The sequence below is a fragment of the Bufo bufo genome, chromosome 9 (assembly GCF_905171765.1).
Source record: "Bufo bufo chromosome 9, aBufBuf1.1, whole genome shotgun sequence".
Classification (NCBI taxonomy): domain Eukaryota; kingdom Metazoa; phylum Chordata; class Amphibia; order Anura; family Bufonidae; genus Bufo; species Bufo bufo.
In genome coordinates, this window is record NC_053397.1 from 51,987,201 (window position 1) to 52,012,465 (window position 25,265).

The window sequence follows — 25,265 nt, forward strand, 5'->3', positions numbered from 1 at the left end:
TAGCGTAGGACCCGCCTGACCTGAGACCACCTTGGCGCTTGGTAGGCGGGCACAGATGTGTTCTGATCAAAATATATTGGATAAGTGTCTAGATTTTATCACATCAGAGTGAGGACTTTGTCCATATATAATGCTTGCATCTACTTTACTAAGTGCATTATTATCTTATTTCTGTTTAATATTTTTCGGTTAAATTATTATAACGGAAGCGTTTTTGCAGATCCATGACGGATCTGCAAAAAACGCTAGTGTGAAAGTAGCCTTAGTCAAAAGGGCTTTCTCTCAGCCTCAGGAGTAAAAATTTTAACGATTTTTTACATGTGAATATCTTTTTTTTTGTTAGTCTTTTACATACAAATATGTCATATGCTTTTAGGTTACTATGTCACATATTACCCAAGTCTCCCCCAACATGTCCAGGGCGTCTCCTGGACTCTGCAGGAGCGTTCGCATGCACTGTATATCATACAGTATCTGAAATCAAGACTTCTCCTAGTTCCTGCACTCTTCTTCAGTCCCAGGGGCCACCATAGATAATCTCCCGTCTACGGACTGAAAAGGACTGCAAGCAGCCAGCAGGAACAAGCAGAACAAGATGAGTATCTAGAGAGTCTGGTCTGGGGTCTGTATTCATTCATGGAATCTGGCATCTGAAGGTTTGGTCTGGGGTCTGTAGTTAGGGGGTCTGATCTTGGGGCTGGGATTTAAGGGAGTCTGCATTTGTTTAGTAGTCTGGGGGTATGTATTAACTTTGGGGCGTGATAAAGAGGGTTATATGCATTACTTGTCTGAAGTTGGAGGTGTGTCATATATATATATATATATATATATATATACACACATACATACAGTATATAGGTGCAGCATATGTTAAAAGTGTTTGCATGCAATGATGTGAATGCCATCTAAATGGCATAGGTTGGCGGCTTTGTGCCTATAAATGGCTGACCTGTTACATGTGCACTTGGCAGCTGAAGGCATCTGTGTTGGTCCCACGTTCATTTGTGCCCGCATTGCTGAGAAAAATAATTTTATTTCTCAATTTAGAACTTCAAGCAAGCATATTTTGCACACTGCATAGACCTTTTCACATCCACATTGACTTTTCCGTTATACGGTTCTTTCTGCTATTTTTGGTAGAAGATTTTCTTCCCACCCAAAAAATATTATTACTTATATGAGATGGGGCGATTACTCCGTTTTTAGGCAGGGACACATTAGCCATATAGGGATAGTGTGCCCATGCCAAAAAGCGGAACTATACTCCTATGGATGATACCGTCAATACGACAGGAGAACCTATGCTGCAGCATCCTGATATCTAATCAATGAATTATGTGACGGCATGAGCCCTCTACATCGTGATCTACACAATCGTGAGTGGCCACATCGTGGCAATTAATAGGCTTGACCTGAGTTATACCCTCCACCCTTTGAGTGGATGTCTATTTGTCCTATAAGATAATTCATTTGCTTCACTTTATTTCCTTTGGAATTTTTTTTGATGTAGGAGTATTTTAATGTATACGTATTAAAAGTTATATTTTAGGGGGTAATTTGCTTTCTGAGTGATATACTTATATTAATTGCTAAAAAAAAAAAGTTTTGATCTTCAATTTCCATTTCTTTATTCAGTTTACAATATGCTCATATTTCCAGAAATTTCTTATGAGGATGTGTCCATGCCAGTAATAAATAATGGATGTTAGGTATGTGTGTCATGGATGCTGTTGCCTTCACTAGCTCTCATGTATCAGCACAGCTTCATTCCTGTACAGAGTTCTCCTTCCATAAAACATATGCGATCTATTCTTTATTCTGCTGACAGATGCTGATGCTGCTCCTATACCACATAAGGGATCTATTCTTATAAACAGCCTATGTGATGTATCCACTCATATAGACTGCCTTGTATGTACTACACTGTGATACAGCACAGCCTGTGTGATCTGCCTTCGTTGATGACACTGATATTTCCCTCTCCTACACACTCTGATCTGCTGTTTCCAACCTTCCCACTCCTTGCTACCTTTGACAGTGAAGACAGGGTTAGAGCAAAAAGTGCTGACAAGACCAGGAGCAATGTGTTGCCTGATGCATGTCAGAAGCAGCAGAGCCAGCTATGTTAGGGAGTTACACAGATTCTACAACAATAAAATTGTAGGACGTTTTTAACCCAGACTATTTAGAAAGTTGCTCAATTTTGCATTTAGGAAGCAAATAGACAAAAATAATCAGTGGAAAGGTGTCCATCTCCATAAGGGTTTACACAGGTTAAAGAGATTGTCTAATGCTAGTTGGGGGCAGGATTTTGTAAAGAGGGTGGTTCACGGCCATGGACATGTACAAACTTGCATAACGCATAAATATGCATGCAAAACACACAGAAGTACAAATGTTCACACACACACATATACACACTGTGACACATATACATACTGTACATATACACAGTGATGCCCATACATCCACATATAAAACGCAGTGCCACACTTACACATACAGAAATACACATATGCATACTGTGACACACAAATATATGCATACATATGCACACTAACAAATACACTGTGACACACACTAACCTTCTATGATGAATTATCTCACACAGAGGGGGTGGACTCAGCAAGACAGTCTGATCCAGTCAGCAGCAATGTGAAAAGAATGAACATGTCAATTCTTCTTTTTCCTTTCCTCTCAGCTGTACTCCACCTGCTGGTGAATAGTGAATATCTTCCATGTAATGTTCGCCTTTCACCAGCAGATGGCAGACTGCATGAAATACCCCAACTTGCAATAACCCCAGCCTTCCAAATATTTTCAAGCTCTCCTACTAAAAGAGAAGTATGAATAGTTACTCATTAAAATGTATTCCCTAAAATGAGGTTTTGATTTCAATAACATGTAACTGTGGAAGTTGGCGATAGAAGGGCACATGGCATTTAAAAAATAGTATTTGGGGGTTTCAATGGCAGGAACAAGGTGGAAAAAGTTACCCTCCTTCAAATAAAAGCTATTCAAAAATACTCCCAGTGCTATTTTGTAAATAACTTCGGAATAGAGATAAGTGAATAATTTTGTAAGAATCAACTCGTCTCATTAAGCAGGACTTTGCACCTGTGATGGGGTGTCCCTGAAACTGGGGACACTCCCCCTGCTGCTTGATTGACAAGGCCGGACATCTTGGCCGACCCTGCCAATCTTGCCCTTACGCCACTGCCTTGAGTAGCAGCACAAGCACAGAGGCTCTGCTTCTGCTGTTGGAGCAGCGACTGTGCATGCATCACTACACTTCCGGTTCTGGCTCCAGACACTCCACTTTGATTGACAGAGCCTGACATCTCACTCTGTGTTCCTGTGCTTGCACTGTTGGTCTAAGTATCGGCGTAGAGACCTATTGCGCATGCGTCGATGATGTACACCTGGAATAGGAAGCAACGGCTTTGGTTGGAGGGCCTAATCTGTAGACAGAGTGGAAAATGTCAAGAGAAGCGCATGGAATACCAAAGCTGAGGATAAATAATGCCTGCACTATGCAGAAAATTAGCGATGCGGTAGAACATCTTAAAGGCTCGTTCCGCTGGTTAGACCCTCCAAAATAGAGCAAATGATATTATTTGCATTTAAAGGGGTTGTCTCCCTTCAGCAAATGGCATTTATCATGTAGAGAAAGTTAAGTCAAGCTCTTACTAATGTCTATGATTCTCCATATTGCTTCCTTTGCTGGCTTGATTCATTTTTCCATCACATTATACACTGCTCGCTTCCAGAGGATATGATCACCTTGCAATCCAGCAGATGTGGTCGTGCTTTCACACTATAGTGTGGAGTGCAAGCACGGCCACTACTGCTAGATTTCATGGTGCTTCTTACCGCTGGATATGAGCAGCAGGGTCGTAGCTATAGCGGTGCAGAGGTAGCTAATGCGCCGAGGAGCCTGAGTGGGCCCAAACACCCTTGTGCCTCATAAGAAGACACCAGTTTTGTAGAAAGTACACGCTGGGAGTGGCAGGGACGGCAGTGTGTCCCAGAATCTTCAAGTTACACTTCTGGCTGAAGCGAAGGTGTTAGGTCAAGAATTGGGCATGGGGAGGGGGGCGGGGGGTTTGCTGCCATTTAAATTTTTGCCTCAGGCTGCAGGAGGGCTATGTGCTCACCTGCCCCTTCCCACAAAGCACTGAGGGAAGAATGGCCCAAGCTGAACTCTTGCACCAGGGCCCTGAGCCTTTAGCGACACCCCTGATGAGCAATGTATAATGGGATAGAAAAATTAATCCCCCAGCAAAAGAGGCAATATGGACAATCACAATACATTAGTAAGTGCCTTGTATTAACTTTCTCTACATGATAAATACTATTTGCTGAAGGTAAAAAAATAAATAAAATGATGAACCAGAATGGCGGCTAATTTACTATGGCATCTGCCCTTTTCCTTTCTACCACAAATGTTCCGCTTTGCATGTGTTATTATCACAGTGTAGTCATTAGTTCCAAAAATATGCACTAATTTACAGTTTCACCAGAACATTTCACAACTGCTCTCAGAGGTGCATGCTAACATTACCTTACTTAAATATAGCTCTGGCAGTAAGTGTCTCATTCATCAGCAGCAAAATGGAATGAGACAGTGACAGCTACAGGAAAGAAAAGCTCCATTGTCAGCAATATGTTCCTTTACTGATCATATCAGAACTGATACCAGCCTAATTCTCTGGCGAAAGAAAGAAAAATGTCTTTATGTTAAACTGATTTATTTTAGAATTTTTGGCGATTTTTATTTTCAATTTTCCATGTCACTACAGGGAGTGCAGAATTATTAGGCAAGTTGTATTTTTGAGGATTAATTTTATTATTGAACAACAACCATGTTCTCAATGAACCCAAAAAACTCATTAATATCAAAGCTGAATATTTTTGGAAGTAGTTTTTAGTTTTAGCTATTTTAGGGGGATATCTGTGTGTGCAGGTGACTATTACTGTGCATAATTATTAGGCAACTTAACAAAAAACAAATATATACCCATTTAAATTATTTATTTTTACCAGTGAAACCAATATAACATCTCAACATTCACAAATATACATTTCTGACATTCAAAAACAAAACAAATCAGTGACCAATATAGCCACCTTTCTTTGCAAGGACACTCAAAAGCCTGCCATCCATGGATTCTGTCAGTGTTTTGATCTGTTCACCATCAACATTGCGTGCAGCAGCAACCACAGCCTCCCAGACACTGTTCAGAGAGGTGTACTGTTTTCTCTCCTTGTAAATCTCACATTTGATGATGGACCACAGGTTCTCAATGGGGTTCAGATCAGGTGAACAAGGAGGCCATGTCATTAGATTTTCTTCTTTTATACCCTTTCTTGCCAGCCACACTGTGGAGTACTTGGACGCGTGTGATGGAGCATTGTCCTGCATGAAAATCATGTTTTTCTTGAAGGATGCAGACTTCTTCCTGTACCACTGCTTGAAGAAGGTGTCTTCCAGAAACTGGCAGTAGGACTGGGAGTTGAGCTTGACTCCATCCTCAACCCGAAAAGGCCCCACAAGCTCATCTTTGATGATACCAGCCCAAACCAGTACTCCACCTCCACCTTGCTGGCGTCTGAGTCGGACTGGAGCTCTCTGCCCTTTACCAATCCAGCCACGGGCCCATCCATCTGGCCCATCAAGACTCACTCTCATTTCATCAGTCCATAAAACCTTAGAAAAATCAGTCTTGAGATATTTCTTGGCCCAGTCTTGACGTTTCAGCTTGTGTGTCTTGTTCAGTGGTGGTCGTCTTTCAGCCTTTCTTACCTTGGCCATGTCTCTGAGAATTGCACACCTTGTGCTTTTGGGCACTCCAGTGATGTTGCAGCTCTGAAATATGGCCAAACTGGTGGCAAGTTGTCACGGAACCATGAACCAGACGTACAACAAGAGATAAGTGAAAATAAGAAGGCTTTATTGAAAATAAAGCTGTAAAGCAAAAGTCCAAACGGATGGTGAAACCGAGCAGAGTCTTTGCGAAGCCAGAGGTCAGGAACCAGAAGGGTAGTCAGACGAAGCCAGGATCAGGAACCAGCAGGGTAGTCAGACGAAGCCAGGATCAGGAACCAGCAGGGTAGTCAAACGAAGCCAGGATCAGGAACCAGCAGGGTAGTCAGACGAAGCCAGGATCAGGAACCAGAAGCAGCAGCAGTCTTAGAAGCATGTGAACACAAGAGGACCAAGCAAGGAACTGAAGCCACAGACCTCCTATATATATGAGCTAGGCATCCAGCTCCTCCCAGGGGAAGGAGGAGCCGCAGGGTGGAAGGCTACAAGAAACCCAGAAACCAAGATGGCCGCCAGCACATGTCAAACGAAGGAGAGCAGCAAGCAGGTAAGACCATGACAGTACCTCCCCCTCAAGGGCCCCTCCTCCGCGGAGCACAAAACGGTTTCTGAGGGAAGCGTGCGTGGAAGGCTCGGAGCAAGGCAGGAGCATGGACATCTGCGGAGGGAACCCAGGAACGCTCCTCTGGACCATAACCACGCCAATGGACCAAAAACTGCAACCGACCGCGGACCAGGCGTGAGTCCAGGATATTGCTCACCTCATATTCCTCACGATTGCCCACTTAGACCGGACGAGGCCGAGGAACCGAGGAAGTGAAACGATTACACACCAGTGGCTTCAACAGGGAGACATGAAACACGTTGGAGATCCGCATGCCAGGAGGAAGCGCAAGGGCATAGGCTACCGGGTTTACCCTGCGAAGCACTCGGAAGGGACCAACAAAGCGAGGCGCCAGCTTGGGAGTGGGCACTCGAAGGTTGAGGTTGCGGGTGGACAACCATACACGGTCTCCGACCTGGTAGGAAGGAGCAGGCGCTCGTCTGCGATCAGCCTGGAGTCTCTGGCGCTGCGCAGAGACCTCAAGGGACTTCTGGATCTGTACCCAAGAAGCACGTAGGACGGAAAGGTGATCCTCCACAGCCGGAATATCCTGGGGAGAGAATACCTCCGGTAACACGGCAGGTTGGAACCCATAATTGGCCATGAAGGGAGACGTCCCAGAGGAAGAGTTCACCGCCGTGTTCCTGGCAAACTCAGCCCAAGGCAGGAGGTCAACCCAATTGTCTTGGTGATCGGAGACATAGCAACGAAGGAATTGCTCCAAGGCCTGATTGGATCGTTCTGCGGCCCCATTGGACTGAGGGTGGTAGGCCGAGGAGAAGGAGAGATGAATCCCCAACTGGGAGCAAAAGGCGCGCCAGAACCTGGACACAAACTGACTCCCCCGATCCGACACAATCTCCTTAGGCAAACCGTGCAACCGGAAGACCTCCCTGGCAAAAATCGTGGCCAACTCTTGTGCAGAGGGTAACTTCTTGAGAGGAACACAGTGGCACATTTTGGAAACCCGATCCACAATCATGAGAATGACCGTATGGCCTCGGGATGCAGGGAGGTCCACAATGAAATCCATCCCCAGGTGTGACCATGGGCGCTCCCCGGTGGCTATGGGTTGCAGAAGGCCCAACGGAAGGTGCCGAGGGGACTTACTCTGGGCACAAATGGAGCATGCCGCTACATATGCGGCGATGTCGGAACGTAGGGAAGGCCACCAGAACAGACGTGAAACAGCCCAGGACAGCTGATTCTTTCCAGGATGCCCCGCGGTCTTGGAGTTATGGTAGGTTCGCAACAACCGAGTGCGCAACTCCTCAGGCACAAAACATCTGCCTTTGGGTCTCCCAGAGGGAGCACCAGATTGAGCCGCCAAAATCTGCTCACCCAGGGGAGAGGTCAGGCTGGTGCGAATGGCGGCCAGGATCTGATTCGGAGGTATGACCGAAGTCGGAATCGACTCCTCCCTGGACAGCTCGGAGTACTGCCGTGATAAGGCATCCGCCCTGATGTTCTTGGAACCGGGTAGGGAGGAGACCACGTAATTAAAACGTGACAAGAACAGAGCCCATCTGGCCTGACGTGGTGTCAATCTCTTGGCCTCAGAAAGGTAGGTCAGATTCTTGTGGTCCGTCAGGATGAGAACCGGAACCACCGAACCCTCGAGCAAGTGCCTCCATTCTTTAAGGGCCTGCACGATGGCCAATAACTCCCTGTCACCAATCTGATAGTTGCACTCCGCGGAAGACAGTTTCCGGGAGTAAAACCCACAAGGAAGCAGAGGACCCTCTGGTGTTCTACGCTGAGACAGAAGGGCGCCTACTCCCGTCTCAGACGCGTCCACCTCGAGGACAAAGGGCAACCCAGGGTTGGGATGCGACAGAATCGGAGCCGACACAAAGGCGGACTTTAGGGCCTCAAAAGCTCGGATGGCCTCGAGCGGCCAGACCTGGGAATTACTGCCCTTCCTGGTCAGATCCGTGAGAGGCTTGGCCAGCATGGAAAAGTCCCTGATGAACTTCCGATAATAATTGGCGAAGCCCAAAAAGCGCTGCAGGGAACGAAGACCACTGGGCTGGGGCCACTGTAAGACAGCCGAAACCTTCTCAGGATCCATGGAGAACCCCTCAGCGGAAATGATGTAACCTAAGAAGGTTACCTGGGATCGGTGAAATTCGCATTTCTCAAGCTTACCGAACAGCTTGTTCTCTCGTAACCGTTGCAACACTCGTCTGACATCCAGAATGTGGGCCTCCATGGACTCAGAATATACCAAGATGTCATCCAAATAGACTACCACACACTGCTGCAACAGGTCACGGAAAACATCGTTGATGAATTCCTGAAAGACTGCGGGCGCATTGCACAACCCAAAGGGCATAACCAAGGATTCGTAATGACCGGTCCTGGTGTTAAACGCGGTCTTCCACTCATCGCCCGCCTTGATCCTTACCAGGTTATATGCCGCCCTCAGGTCGAGTTTGGTAAAGACCGTGGCCCCTTTAGGACGATCGAACAGCTCGGAAATCAAGGGTATCGGGTAAGCGTTCTTGATCGTGATGCGATTGAGACCCCTGTAATCGATGCAAGGCCTCAACTCACCGCCCTTCTTTTTCACAAAGAAAAATCCAGCCCCTGCCGGGGACGAAGATTTGCGAATGTGTCCGCGTGAAAGCGCCTCCCTCACGTACTCCTCCATGGCCTCATTCTCCGCTACCGACAGTGGATAGACTTTGCCACGAGGAGGAACGGCACCAGATTGTAACTCTATGGCACAATCGTATGGGCGGTGCGGAGGTAGGGCAACCGCGCGCACCTTATCGAATACATCCCGGTACTCCTCGTATTCAGGAGGCAACAGAGAGTCCGAGGAAGTACACAGCAACTCTACAGACCCATGGATGCAACTAGCCCCACACTGCGGTGACCACGAGAGGATCTCGACCGATCTCCAATCGAAAGTCGGATTATGCTTCTGGAGCCAGGGGTACCCCAAGACCACCGAGTAGTGTGGAGACGAAATAACCTGGAGGCAGACCGACTCTCTGTGAACGGCACCAATGGCTATCCCCACTGGAAGGGTCTCATGAGTCACGTGTGGCGGCAGAAGGGGTCTGCCGTCTATCGCCTCAAGAGTCAGTGGGGAACCTCGAGCCTGCAGAGGAATGGAATTGGCGGCAGCGAACACACTATCAATGAACAAACCACCAGCACCAGAGTCCACCAACGCCTGGGTCGTCACCGAGCCCCCGACCCAGGAGAGGACAACAGTGATCAGTGGTTTGTCAACACGGGAAACCGGGGACGAGGAGACTCCACCCAAGATCTGCCCCCGACAGGATCTCAGGGTACGAGCGTTTACCGGACGGTTCGGACATGCCAACCGAAAATGCCCACCGAGACCACAGTACATGCATCGGCCCTCGCGTCTCCGGAGTGCCCTCTCCCCCTCGGACAGGCGAGCAAACCCCAGCTGCATGGGTTCACCCCCAGACAAGTCATCCCCAGGAGGCGTGGGAGGAGAGGGAGGCACGGGTGGGACAGCAAACGTAGGCACCAATCTGTTAGAAGACCTCCGCAGGTTCTCCTTAAAGGAAGGTCTCTCCCTGAGTCTGGTGTCAATCAAAATCAGGAAAGAAATAAGAGACTCGAGCTCAACTGGTAGGTCCTTAGCTGCAACCTCATCCTTCAAGGCATCCGAGAGACCATGAGAGAAAGCAGCGACCAGAGCCTCATTATTCCAGCCCACCTCTGCTGCCAGGGTACGAAACTCAATGGCGTATTCAGCTACGGATCGTGAACCCTGTCTGATGGACATAAGGAGCTTCGCAGCAGAGGCAGCACGAGCCGGCACATCGAATACCTTCCGAAGAGAAGCAACAAAACCGGAAAACTCGGCAACCACCGGATTGTTGTTCTCCCATAAAGGGCTGGCCCAGGCCAAGGCCTTGTCCGAGAGCAGCGAGATCAAGAAGCCCACCTTTGATCTCTCAGTAGGAAAGGCATGTGGCAGCAACTCGAAATAAATGCCCACCTGGTTAAGGAAACCTCGGCACTGAGTTGGCTCTCCCCCAAAGCGCTGTGGAAGAGGGGCAGAACCGGTCATACCCCGAAACACCGCAGGCGCAACAACAGGTGTCGGGGTAGACTCTGGCGCAACAACCGGAGCGGCAGTAGGAGCGAGCCCAGGAGCGACAACCGACCCATCGGCAACGGGAGCGAAATGAGCCGTGCGTTCAAGCAGGGTTTGCAACGCCACAGCGAACTGACCCAACAGGTGATCCTGCTGATCAAGTCTGGCAACCAGCGTGGGTAGCGAGGATGGCCCTGTACCGTCAGAATTCATGGCTTGGTCCTAATGTCACGGAACCATGAACCAGACGTACAACAAGAGATAAGTGAAAATAAGAAGGCTTATTGAAAATAAAGCTGTAAAGCAAAAGTCGAAACGGATGGTGAAACCGAGCAGAGTCTTTGCGAAGCCAGAGGTCAGGAACCAGAAGGGTAGTCAGACGAAGCCAGGATCAGGAACCAGCAGGGTAGTCAGACGAAGCCAGGATCAGGAACCAGCAGGGTAGTCAGACGAAGCCAGGATCAGGAACCAGCAGGGTAGTCAGACGAAGCCAGGATCAGGAACCAGAAGCAGCAGCAGTCTTAGAAGCATGTGAACACAAGAGGACCAAGCAAGGACTGAAGCACAGACCTCCTATATATATGAGCTAGGCATCCAGCTCCTCCCAGGGGAAGGAGGAGCCGCAGGGTGGAAGGCTACAAGAAACCCAGAAACCAAGATGGCCGCCAGCACATGTCAAACGAAGGAGAGCAGCAAGCAGGTAAGACCATGACACAAGTGGCATCTTGGCAGCTGCACGCTTGACTTTTCTCAGTTCATGGGCAGTTATTTTGCGCCTTGGTTTTTTCCACACGCTTCTTGCTACCCTGTTGACTATTTTGAATGAAACGCTTGATTGTTCGATGATCACGCTTCAGAAGCTTTGCAATTTTAAGAGTGCTGCATCCCTCTGCAAGATATCTCACTATTTTTGACTTTTCTGAGCCTGTCAAGTCCTTCTTTTGACCCATTTTGCCAAAGGAAAGGAAGTTGCCTAATAATTATGCAACTTGATATAGGGTGTTGATGTCATTAGACCACACCCCTTCTCATTACAGAGATGCACATCAACCTAATATGCTTAATTGGTAGTAGGCTTCGAGCTATACAGCTTGGAGTAAGACAACATGCATAAAGAGGATGATGTGGTCAAAATACTAATTTGCCTAATAATTCTGCACTCCCTGTATAGAAATTTTCGTAATCTTACAGTTTTCACACTGAGCTCAAGCGTAATAATATATTGAGAGTCTCGAGGCTTCTTGTTCTGTTCAGGTAACTTTTCAGTAGCTATTGCATTATCACCACAAGCAGAATTACAATAACAGATAATACCTCTATACAGATAACACAGGATCCACATTCACAATAGGCGATATCACAGCTTATCTACTCCCTCCTGACCTCTGCACAGGTCACAGAGCATGCCCAGAAAACTCTCCCATCAAAGTCAACGAGGTCCCTCCTGACCATTGTGTTTACGGCTCATTTGGCGGCTCTCAAAGTTCAGGATGTCCTGACATATTTTAGGCCTAGCGTCTATTGCTAACATTTGCTTAAAATATAGATAGTGACATGGAAAATATAAAGTAGAGGTGGGACGAATCCAATTTTTTTCAAATCCGAATCCGAAAAGGTTCTCGAATATATGAATCTCGAATCCTACGAATCCTGTACATAATTGTGTGAACGTGTAAGAAACAAAGTCAGACCGCGTCAGTTTGTCTGAACCTCCACCTCCAGTCACGGTCGCACCCTATATGACCGCGATCGTACTCCCACAGCGCCACATACCTCTTACATCCAGTGACGTCTCCTTTGATGTAGATGTTCTCTTTCCTCATCTTCTCCTTTCAGACCTTCAGACCAGACACCATTTTTCAGCCATTTTTCGTCTCTGCAGTTTGACAAAAAAAAAATCTTACTTTACTACTTTTCCATCATCCTCCCATCTTCTGGACAAATCATCCTAACACCCCCAATACTGTTCCGCTGTGCTCCCCAATACTATACTGCAGAAACAGATAATACCCCTGATAATACTAGTACCACACAGAGCCCCCCATATAAAATACCCCTTCTTTGTGGCCTCAGTAGATCTGTGTCAGATATAACAACGATACACATTTGCCGGCAAGAGAGATGACGGCAGCAGGGAGGTTTTAAAAGGCCTGGTCCCGCCTCCAACACAGCTGACTGCCCATACCCCTGAAGACGCCAATTGTTTGGCGAAACATGTCGGGGGGCAGAGTGTGACAGTTGTTACTTTTTAGCCAGCCAATGCACTGCAATAGTACTACAAGCTTAGTATAAGATAAGCAATAACAATATTGAGCGATTAGTGAGTGTCAGGCAGGCATCACCAGTCAGGAATCAGCGCACTGTGATAATAACAGTGTGCACCCACAGAGCAGGGTGGATTCTGTGCAGATATAAGATAGTGAGCCAGGCAGTCCAGAGTGATGTCAGAGCCGAACTCACAGCGTATTCCTATCCATTAGAGGCAGTGCAGATAGGCTGATAGTTTTAACCCTGATAGTTCTAGAAAACCATTTTAATTATAAATAATAAATGTTAATTTTTAGTTACTAAAGCTAATAACACGTGTCAACCAAGAGACATTATTGGTCCTAGTGGCCATTTGGAAATTAATAGTATCATAGTGCCATCTCCCCACCAATGTGCCAGTATTATAGTGCCACCTCCCCCCATAATGTGCCAGTATCATAGTGCCACCTCCCCCCATAATGTGCCAGTATCATAGTGCCACCTCCCCCCATAATGTGCCAGTATCATAGTGCCATCTCCCCCATAATGTGCCAGTATTATAGTGCCACCTCCCCCCATAATGTGTCAGTATCATAGTGCCATCTCCCCCATAATGTGCCAGTATCATAGTGCCATCTCCCCCCATAATGTGCCAGTATTATAGTGCCACCTCCCCCCATAATGTGCCAGTATCATAGTGCCATCTCCCCCATAATGTGCCAGTATTATAGTGCCACCTCCCCCCATAATGTGCCAGTATCGTAGTGCCATCTCCCCCCATAATGTGCCAGTATCATAGTGCCATCTCCCCTCATAATGTGCCAGTATCATAGTGCCTCCCCCCCCAATGTGCCAGTAGTATCAGTGCCATCTCCCCCCATAATGTGCCAGTGTCATAGTGCCTCCCCACCCAATGTGCCAGTAGTATCATAGTGCCTCTCACCTCTCCCCCTCGCCAATGTGCCAGTAACAGATAAAAAAAAAAAACACTTTTACTTACCTCCGCTGCGATGCAGGCCTCTTCTGGCCTGTGTCCCGCGCTGTACGGCTCAGGCAGCGCAATGACGTCATCTCGCCGCCTGCACCGGCCTCTGATAGGCTGCCAGCACAAGGCCCGCAGCCTATCAGAGGAACAGGGAAAGGAAACGCCTCTCCCTCCCCTGTCGCAGCAGCAAAGCGCTCATCTTCTAGAGTGCCCTGCCGCCGCCACCACCAGTCTGGGCACCACCGGGATTCGTCGGATTCATATCCGGTAAATTACGTCGGGATTTGAGTCCACGAATCCCACGAATCCAGCAAGATTCGAGGGATTCGTGGATTCGACGAATCCCCCGTCCCATCTCTAATATAAAGTAAAAAAAATCACCAAAAATTCAAAGAAAATATGTAATAACATAAAAACGTGATTGAAAGAACAGATCATTTCCCGATAATACATTTCCTTTAAGGAATATAAACCTCTCTCTATTCTGTTTTTTATGGAGTCAGAGAGGGAGTAGACACCATCAGATACAGTGCTTCTCATTGTGGGGTGCAAGCAGGTCTATCTAACTGAGTTGGATGGGGGCAGGGTGTGATATACCTAATATACTTTCTATATAGTGCATTTGAACTGTGCAGCACTTGTGTGTGGTTCTGCTGCGATACCACAAGCTTATAGAGGGAAAAAACGCTATCAGAACAACTAATTGCAACAGGTGTGATATACCAGTTGCCACAAAAAAAACTGATTTGAGGCAGGGGTATGATATACCTATAATATACTTTATATATGGTGTATTTGAACTGTGCAGCACTTGTGTGCGTTCTGCTGGCGATACCGCAGCTATATAGAGGGACAAACCTATTGGAACAACTAATTGCAACGGGTGTGATATACCAGTTGCCCCCAAAAAAAACTTATACCTGCTTCACAAAAGACTGATTAAGGGGTTTAGATATACCTGCTTCACCAAATATTGATTGAGGCCTGCAATAGACCTGCTTCCACAAATACTGCTCTTCTCTAGGGACTTAGGGCACAGGGGTCATTTTGAAAAAGACAGGAAGAGGAAGAGGCAGGCCGTTCCCCAGGATGGTAGGGAGTCGGGCAGGTGCACCAGTGGGAATTTGGAGAAGGCGCGTGCGATTACTTCAGAAAAACGCACCAGAGTTGGTTGAGTGGCTCACTCACCTTCCGCTTCTGCACCCTCCTCACTCTCTGCTATGTGCACCCCAAATCCACTACCACCACCATAGCCCCTCCACACGAGTCAGAGGAATTATCTTCCCATCCCATTCCTAGACTTTACCGATGCGCAGCCATTCTTTGCATCGGATGAGGAAGAGGAGATAGCAACGGCCGCCACTCAGCGGTGTGACGACAGTACCCAGATCAGCCCAAAGAGGGAGGTCCCCGCTGTTGCTGCCTACTCCGAGATCTCAAATGTCAGTGGCGGTGAAGCTGAGGATAATGACGTGTCAATGCCACGTCACCTGGGTGTCCACAAGAGAGGAAGAGGAGGGGAGTTCACAGGGAGATACTGAGCAGCAGAGAGGGAGGAGAAGCAGGCACAACTGGCAGGCACAGGAGGCAAAAATCAGACTGCAAATGTATCTGGACCTAGCCATCCATCATGCACGGTCACTTCTGGCGCTTCCGGGATTCTGTCACATGGCTCCGCAGTGTGGGATTTTTTAACGTGTCAGCTGCTGATATAGTGTTTTCCATCTGCAGCGTGTGCTGTCAACACATAAGTCGGGGTAAGCCCAACACTCACCTAGGGACGACTGCCTTAAGAAGGGCATCTGGCCTCCCATTACCAAGCCCAGTGGGAGCAACTCCGTCAGAACCCACAAAGCCACACTCCCGGCGCTCCACCTCCTGCCTCTTCTTCTTCTCTCCCATTTGTCCTCCACTCCCTTCCCATCGTCACGTTCATCTGGCACAAGGCAGGCTTCGTGGCCCAAATGTTCGAGCGTAAAAAGGTGATGACGCCGGATAACCCTCTTTCCCAACAGCTGACCGCTGGCTTGTCGGAACTGCTAGCCCCCAACTACTGCCATATAAACTGGTGGACTCGGAGGCCTTTAGAAAAATTTGTGGCCATTGGCACACTGCAATGGAAGGTCTCCGGAAGGAAATATTTCTCCCAGAAGGGCATCCCAGAGCTATATGGCACGTTCAGTTCAGCGCCAAGTGAATATATCTATGGCACACAGTCTCGGTGCCAAGATACATCTGACCACAGACACATGGTCAGCAAACACGGGAAAGGAAGGTACATAACTTTTACTGCCCAATGGGTGAAACCTACTGATGGGCCGTCAGCATGCAACCTGTGGCTCCCGTGTGGATTCGGTTTTTACCGCCACGGATTGCATGCAGGCCTGCCTTTTCTTCCTCCATCCTCCTCGGCTGACTCCTCCTTTTCCACTGCTACCCGCACACTTCCCGCCACTTCCGCTGCGCCCCCCAAAACCTATTCTACATCCAGGTAAGACGTTGCCATGCCCTCTTTCTGGAGCGTCCATTGCGTCGTGTCATTGATCAAGCCGTCGAGGAGCAGGAAGATGAGAAAGTCGCAATGCTGAATGAATTCCCATGGGGGCTACTCCATCTGAGACAAGTCAGCAGGAGTCTGAAGAGGAGTCAGAGGAGGATGGTTGCTGGGGGGGGGAGGAGGAGCAAGAAGAGAGCCTTTGAGGGGGACTTCAAACTTTTTGGGGATCCATGGTGTTGTCCTGTGGCTGGGGGGAGGAGACCGAGGACGACATTCTCCTGTGCGATGAGCAGGAGCCAGGGCGCTCCACCACTTCCCAATTTAGTGCAAATGGGGTCCTTTAGTGCTCCAGTGCCTGCAGAGGACCCCCGTATAAAAAGCATAAAGGGCAAGGACCAGTACTGGGTGGCAACGTACTTAGACCCCCGGTACAAACCCAAAATGGCCAGCGTCACAGAGGGGCTGGCAGAATGCAGCATTTCCAGGTCTTTACTGCGAGAGATGCGCATTCTGCTGCTGCGGGTGCTGGCAGAGGAGTTTCCACCCACAGAGAAAACAGGTGCGGGTACCAATCTACCGCCGCCTGCAAGAAGAGGGCGGTTTATGATGTGTTGGTCACTACGGATATGAGATCATTCTTGCAGCCAACTCATCGACAGCCGCCTTATGGATCCAGCCTCAAGGAACGCCTAGACTGAACAGGTGTCCGACTACATCGGGTTAACGGCCGATGTGGACGCTCTGAGAAGCGAGGAAACCCCTGGGCTACTGGGTGTGCAGGCTTGACCTGTGGTTAGGCTCGCACAATTTGCCATGGAAATCTTAGATTGCCCCTCGTCGAGTGTCCTGTCCCGAAATGACATTCAGCGCAGCAGGGGGACAGTGACGATAAGCGCACTCGCCTAGCTCACGACAGTGTGGACTACCTCACATTTCTAAAAATTTATGAGGCATGGATCTCGGAGGAATTCAACAGCTCTGACGACCACGTGTAATTAAATTTCCTCATGCCAGCCACACATATCCGCCACCACTCAGAACAAAGCGGCATAAAAGGCCTTTTTTGTCAGGTGAATGGCCTCATTTTCGGGGCCTCTACTCCAGTGGCCTACAGTGCTATTTTTATCAAGTGACCGCCTAATGTACCTCCCAGCCACAGAATCACAAGTTCCTTTGTGTCAGGTGAATGCCTAATTTTTGGGGCCTCTACTCCAGTGGCCTACAGTAAACTTTTTATCCAGTGACCGTCTAATGTACCTCCAGCTACAGAATCACAAGTTCTTTTGTGTCAGGTGAATGCCTAATTTTTGGGGCCTGTACTCCAGTGGTCTACAGTTCTATTTTTATCCAGTGAGCGCCTCATTTACCTCAAGCCACAGGATCACAAGTTCTTTTGTGTCAGTGAATGCCTAATTTTTGGGGCCTCTACTCAGTGGCCTACAGTAACATTTTATTCCAGTGACCGCCTAATGTACCTCCAGCCACAGAATCACAAGTTCTTTTGTGTCAGGTGAATGCCAAATTTTTGGGGCTGTACTCCAGTGGCCTACAGTAAAATTTGTATCCAGTGAACGCCTAATGTACCTCCAGCCACATCAGCCAAAGTTATTTTCTGTCCGGTGAATGCCAAATTTTTGAGGCCTGTACTCCAGTGGCCTACAGTAAAAATTTTATCCAGTGACTGCCAAATGTACCTCCAGGCCACATAATCACAAGTTCTTTTGTATCAGGTGAATGCCTAATTTTTGGGGCCCGTACTCCCGTGACTTAAAATAAAAATTTTCTCAGGCTCCAGCAGGGTACATTTTTGAGAGTTTCCCTTTAAGAACGCATAAAAAAATGGCCCCGATTAAAATACATATTTTTTGTGGGAATTTTTGCCATTGATCCCACTCTGGTATGTCACTGTCCATGTTGTGGGACTATTTGTGTACTTCTAGTAAGTGTTTGCTGGCTGCAAATATGACCTGAAGGTCTTTCAGGTTCGTCTGCCATTAAAGTGAATGGGGCCCACCGCAAACGCGCGTTCGTGAATCCATCACTAGTGCTCAGGGACATTATTACTTTTTAAGATGTACTCAGGGGGCATATTTGTCACGGTGGGGAGTGGGGAAAACCCCCCACCATACAATGTCAGGTATAAAGGGAAAGCAGCTAGGCCAGGACGCCGGGATCAGGTTAAAGCGTCCCTAATCCTCACCCTAACTCCTCACCGTATGAGCGGACCTGGATGGTAGAACGGCTTATACCAGGATACCTATGGCCCTGAGAATCCCTCACATAGGAGCAGGGGAGAGACGACCTGTTCTTCCCAGACACGGATGAACAGTAGTCTCAAATGGCCTAGCAGCAGGGAAAGGGAAAGACCATATGCAGTCACAGAGTCGGCAGGTAATAACAACAAGACAACTCACTTACCTGACCGAAGCCTCGACAACTAGAACCTGTGCATCAGTACACCCCTCCGGGAAACCAGCCCCCTTTCGGAGGTACAACACACACAGGGAAAACGTCTTGCACACATGCAGGGACAAACACCAACAACATCCCAGACATGCAACAAACCCTGAACATAAACCCACACCAAACATACAAGTGAGGTTGGGTACATAGAGGATAAGGGAGACAAAGGAATGACATTGCAGATGACATCGATGTCCTACAAGGTGGCCCTCAAGGACTGGGCAGATAGAACACCCTGGACTGGAGTAGAGCACCAACCAGCTGAAGTACAACTCACTCTAGCCAGGAAGCCACAGGAGATAAAACCCAAGTGACCACACCCAGTCAGGGAGTTAACCCTTACAGCACCAGACAGGGGAAGGCTACAACTTAAAGGGGAAGTGCACACACAAGCCAACACGCAACACGCTGCCACCGGCAACAGCATGCGTGGCAACCATGTCATGGTGCACACAGCCAAAGCCAAGACACTGCCACCACATGCCACAACAGCAACACGTTGCCACCGGCAACCGCAAGCATGGCACCAGTGTCACGGCGCACACAGCAAAGGCTGTAACAATATTATTACTCTTTTGGGGCATTCAAGACATTATTATTGTCAAAGGACATACAGGGGGCATTATTAATGTTTATCCAGGCCCAGACCACCATGAAGACTGCTTTAAGCCATGGCTCGTATCTGCAAACAACCCCGTAATGCACCTCTGAGTACCCCGAGTGCCCATTTTGTCCCGCTTAAAGTATCAATAGTGCCCACACACAGTAATAATTTCCCCACTGTGCCCATCACGAAGAGAAAGTTGTCCTCTTTGTGCCACTACATAGTAAAAATACCCATTTTGTGTCCACAACATTCATAATGCCTTCTGTGTGCTCCACATTAATAGTGCCCTCCATTGTGTCCTTGCACAGTAATAATACCCGCTTTGTGCCCCTCAGAAAGAATTAGTTGCATCCCCCTTTGCACCCCCATACAACAATAGAAATACCCTTATATAGGAGGAGAGGTATGGTACCCCACTTGTTTCCCCACTTACTTTCACACCAAGCCACAGTAGGTAATGATACGTATGGGGTTTTATACCCCTCCTCCCATTTTTCCATTGGGCTGATTCACACGGTTGTATTTGCTTTTGCATATATACTAATTAATTATTGAGGCTTAGCCTGTGTATAGATCATATGCTTTTTTTCCCCAAGGCATTATTCTTACACTATTTATTTGTGGGTACCTTACTCTGTACCTATTACTCAGTATGTGTGTTAGTATTTTTTTTATTGTTTTTGACTATTATGTTGATGGTCTATGTTAGTATAAATCACTGAATAAAGTGGCCTAAATGGAAGGAAATGCTCAGAACCCTAAATACTGTACCGTATTTATAACTGGGGTAGCATAACCTCTACATGTGATCCGCTGCAAACGCAATCCCCAGCAAATAATGCATACAATGGAGGATGCCGGCAGCGGACCAGATGTTCCACAAAAAATCCTACACCATATGGAATAATGAGAATAAATAAATCACTGCAAAGGTGCACTACAATATACACAAATGAAAATACAAGGCTAAAGCCTCACTGTCAGGACTCAAACCCAGGGACTCCTGTGTCCCAGGCCGCAGCTCTTAAAACTAAGCTATTCTGCTTTCTGGACAGCTCCTTGTACTGAACTTATGCCTAGTTTCTGTGCCTCTAGTTTCGGTTCCCGCCTCCCTGGTTTGCTCCACCCTGTTCCATGATTAAACATCTTATTTAAGCCCAGCCTTGCACTTTCTGCCTTGCGAGATTATTGTGCTCCTAGCCTGTAATCAAGCTAGTCTCTCCTGCTTGCTGACGTTATCCTGTGCATCGAGCACTGCCTTCCTTCTGACTATGGTATTTGCCTTCTCCTGCTTGCTGACGTTATCCTGTGCATCGACCACTGGCTACCTTCTGACTACGTTACCCCAGATAGTTGCTATAAAGACTCCGAACCAGACCCGGACCGTTACACTCACGCTAGATGTTAAAATGAGACTTTAGCCAATATATTCTGTGCAAGAACATATTGGAGCCCGCGCACCCCGTCAAGGTATCTCAGTTGGCGCGGGACCTACCGCTAAACCTACCTATAGTGTGTGAACACTTTCAGAAAGTTCACAGACCTTACTGAATGTCTTGAAGAGGGAGGCAGGCAACCTTGGGAAAGCCACTGAAGTGCGAGGAAACGCCCCCAGCACGTGACCTGGAGACTGGGTGTTTATGAGACTAGCGGATGAGACGACACAGGTGCAACTTTCAGACAGTGTTCACACACTATAGGTAGGTTTAGCAGTAGGTCCAGCGCCAACTGAGATACCTTGATGGGGTGCGCGGTCTCTGATATGTTCTTGAATTAAATATATTGGCTAAAGTCTTATTTAAATATCTAGCGTGAGGGTTTAGCCTTGTATTCTATGTTTGTATAGGTAATAAAGCTGATTTATTTATACTCAAATTTACTCAGTGTACTCACTATATATATATATATTATATATATATATACACACATATACACACACACATCCTTTTTTTTTTAAACACAATTTTATTGTTTCATATAGTGGATGACATATTCACAATTGATATGCATTTTCACATAGAGTTCACAATATCAAAGATAATTGTGTCTATACATTGATATTCTTGAGTGCGAAAAAAATATCACAATTGAAGCAAATTAAACATAAAATAAAAAGAATCTATAAACATAAACAAAAACAATTTGCTTAAATTTTGCACATGTCTATATTCCCTTTAACCGACTTTCCTCTCCTCCCTTATACTGCCTTCCAGTCAGAACGTTAACATTGCTTTCTCACAGATCACCTAAAGTGCCTTTAAGCTGTTTCTGTCAGATACCATGAGGTCAGACGATATGGACGGATTAGATCTTGCAACTCGTCCCTGGGTAAACACTCGGTGTAATGATGTTCCTCCATTTTTTCATAAGCCCACCAACTAACTTTTCTTTCTTGTATTCAGCCCCTAGAAATTCCATCCTAGCGCATCCCTTCACCTGGTTCAAAATCTCTTTTATTTTCGGAACATCTGGTTGGAGCCAACGACGTAGGAGAACAACGTTTGGCTGCTAGAATACTAACATGTGTGGCCTGTGACAAGCTACCATTTATCAGGCTTATAATGGAGCAGAATTGACTCTCGTGATAGAGGTGCATCCTTTTTCATGACTCTATACCGTCCCCACTGGATAAAGGACTCCCAAAACTTCCCCCACCCTTGGGCTTGTCCCACAAACCATGGTTACAAATCTGCATTTGGTTCGTCACACTTCAGGCATCTACTTAAGTGACCACTGTGTGTGGTATTACGTGAGCCATAGAAGCCATATATAGCTTTATGCATTATCTTGATTGAGTCTCTCTCCATATCTCATTTGGCACTGCCTGTCTCACGGCCATCCACCCCCTTAGAATGCCCTCCTGGATATTGGAAACTCCAAAGCGATCTCTCCCAGGACCCCCCCCCATTTTACTTGGATGTGGCCTTTAGCGTGTTGTCTCTCAGGCAAGTTGTGATCTCTGAGAGTGACAGGCCACAATCACGTGTGTTACACAACTTGTCAAATTTGTTTGAGGGAAATTCCCTGGAAGATCACAAACACACACATCTCTTTGTCTTCGTTTTCTTCATGCTCCTTCCTTGTGTCCCCCCCCCCATCCCCATAATAACAGTGCTTACCTTTTGTGTCTACAAAAATCATAAAACCTAACAATTGCCTTACCCATATTGAGTGAGAGCAGCAATTTCCAGTACATTGTCTGGCACAGGCAGTGTGATGACATCACCGCATTGTGCCTCCTGCGCCTGCCAGCACATAGCCCTAGTGCCTCATACACTACAGGCTTCACATGTCCTGTGACCTACTAAAGTTCATGGTGGTTTTTGTATTGTGGTATTGATGTTATTTGTGTATACGTTTTCAAAAAGAAAAGAATAAAGATTTAATTTAAAAAAAAAAAAGTTCATGGTGGAGACAAAAAGAGGATCAAAAAGTGAAGAAGAGAGATGAAGGAGGACTTGCCGGGATATTTTTGTGGTGCATTTTCTGTACTTAGTGTTTCTTTCGTTTTCAAATTGTGTAACGCAACGAGTGCATAAATCTAGTTATTATTCCACAGGTCTTCTCACGGTGTTATATCTGCATTTTTTGCAGGCTCCATTGAGTCTGCATCCAATTCCGTATTTTTTGTAGAAAAAATAGTGCAAAAAAATATATGTTGTGTGCATGGGGCCTTATCTGTAAGATGGGGGTGATAAGAAACAAGAAATATCTGCTCAAATATAATGCTTTCAAAATACTGCACGGTGTCACTTGTATAGTTGTGATGTCAAAGCAGGTTACCTGTCCCAAACCCACATTTTTTTAACACACGGCTTACCTTACCAACCCGACCCCAACATGTGGTGTCGCAGCAGCTTACCTTACCAATCTGACCTCTCGTGTGATGTAACAGCAGCTTACCTTACCAACCCGACCCCATGTGTGATGTCACAGCAGCTTACCTTACCAAACCCACATGTGATGTCACAGCAGCTTACCTTACCAACCCGACGTGTGATGTCACAGCAGCTTACCTTACCAACCTGACCGCCAACGTGTGGTGTCGCAGCAGCTTACCTTACCAATCTGACCTCTCATGTGATGTCACAGCAGCTTACCTTACCAACCCGACCCCATGTGTGATGTCACAGCAGCTTACCTTACCAACCCGACGTGTGATGTCACAGCAGCTTACCTTACCAACCCGACGTGTGATGTCACAGCAGCTTACCTTACCAACCTGACCCCAACGTGTGGTGTCCCAGCAGCTTACCTTACCAACCCGACCCCAACGTGGTAATGTCACAGCAGCTTACCTTACCAATCCAACCCCCGTGTAATGTCACAGCAGCTTACCTTACCAACCTGACCCCACATGTGATGTCACAGCAGCTTACCTTACCAACCAGACCCCGATGTGTTGATGTCACAGCAGCTTTACCTTACCAACCCGACCTGACATGTGATGTCACAGCAGCTTACATTACCAACACCGACCCCACGTGTGATGTCACAGCAGCTTACCTTACCAACCCAACTCTGCTTGTGAGTCACATCAGCTTACCTGACTACAACACTCTTGTGATAGATTACCCTTGGGCGGGCACTAACAACAATGGGCCACTACACAAGGACTTTATACGGGTGCCATGATTTGCAACTGCTAATTTGATGAAAGTGTGGCGCTAGCCCTAGACCACCGTATTCATGGCTTCAGAACACTCTTGAAATGTTATAGTAGATTAAGCAAAAGAAGCACATTTGTGATATCACTGCAGCGGAATGAAGCCGCTCATGATGCTACAGCAGCTTACCAGATTAAAGGCCCACTTGAGGTGTCATGGTGGTTTTTCCTATGTCAACATACTTGTGATGTCATAACAGCTTAACTCACAGTAACACATGCATGATGTCACTGCAGCTTGCTTCACAGTAACACACTTGTGATGTCTTAACAGCTTAACTCACAGCAACACACTTGTGAAGTCACAGCAACTTACTTCATAGTAACACACGTGTGATGTCAGTACTACAGCTTACTACTACAGTAACACACTAGTGATGTCACAACTACTTACTACATAGTAACAATCTTGTGATGTCACAACAAACTTAACTCACAGATAAAACACTTGTGATGTCACAACAGCTTAAAGGGAACCTGTCACCAGTTTTATGTGTCCTAACAAAGGGCAACATAAATAAGTGACTGATTCTCTAGCACAGGTGGTTGGGCAACCTTTTTTGTCAACTGAGCCAAATATCGCCAAAACCTACGATTGAATTTCTTCGAGAGCCACATTTTTAAAACCTAAAATATTGCATCAACAGTACCAGGGAGGACTATTAGGCTCATGCACACGACCGTGTGCCCGCAAAAAAGTAGCGCATGCTGAAGTGAATGGGTCCATGATGCGTGCTGCACACGGCCGTGTGCAGCCCGCATCAAGGACCCATTCACTTCAATGGGTCCAGGATCCGGGCGCATGCACTACTTTTTTGCGGTGCGGAGGCACAGCCAGAAGCCCCACGGAAGCACACTGTAGCACTCATATCCCCGATCCTGGACCCATTGAAGTGAATGGGTCCATGATGCGGGCTGCACACGGCCGTGTGCAGCCCGCATCATGGACCCATTCACTTCAGCATGTGCTACTTTTTTGCGGTGCGGGCAGTCGGATGCGGATCGCGGACCCATTCACTTGAATGGGGTTCGCGATCCTCATGCAGCTGCCCCATGGTCTGTGTCCGTGCATTGCGGACCGCTATTTGCGGTCCGCAGCACAGGCACGGCGCCCTTACATTCGTGGGCATGAGCCCAGAGTGTGTTTTTGAATACTTTTATAGGTACTTTCTTTTATTTGGATCTTGATTATTATTTCATTTTATCTTTATCATTTTTTACTTTTCTTAAACTTGTCTGCAGATGTGGATGTAATGTGGATGACGCACTTATGGGGGATATC

General features: G+C 47.1%; 1 protein-coding gene across 1 annotated transcript in view; it reads right to left on the bottom strand.

The window, feature by feature from the left end:
• LOC120978502 (very-long-chain enoyl-CoA reductase-like) overlaps window positions 1-25,265 on the bottom strand; it is a 142,792-nt gene that overhangs the window by 54,179 nt on the left and 63,348 nt on the right. The gene's annotated exons all lie outside the window — the stretch shown is intronic.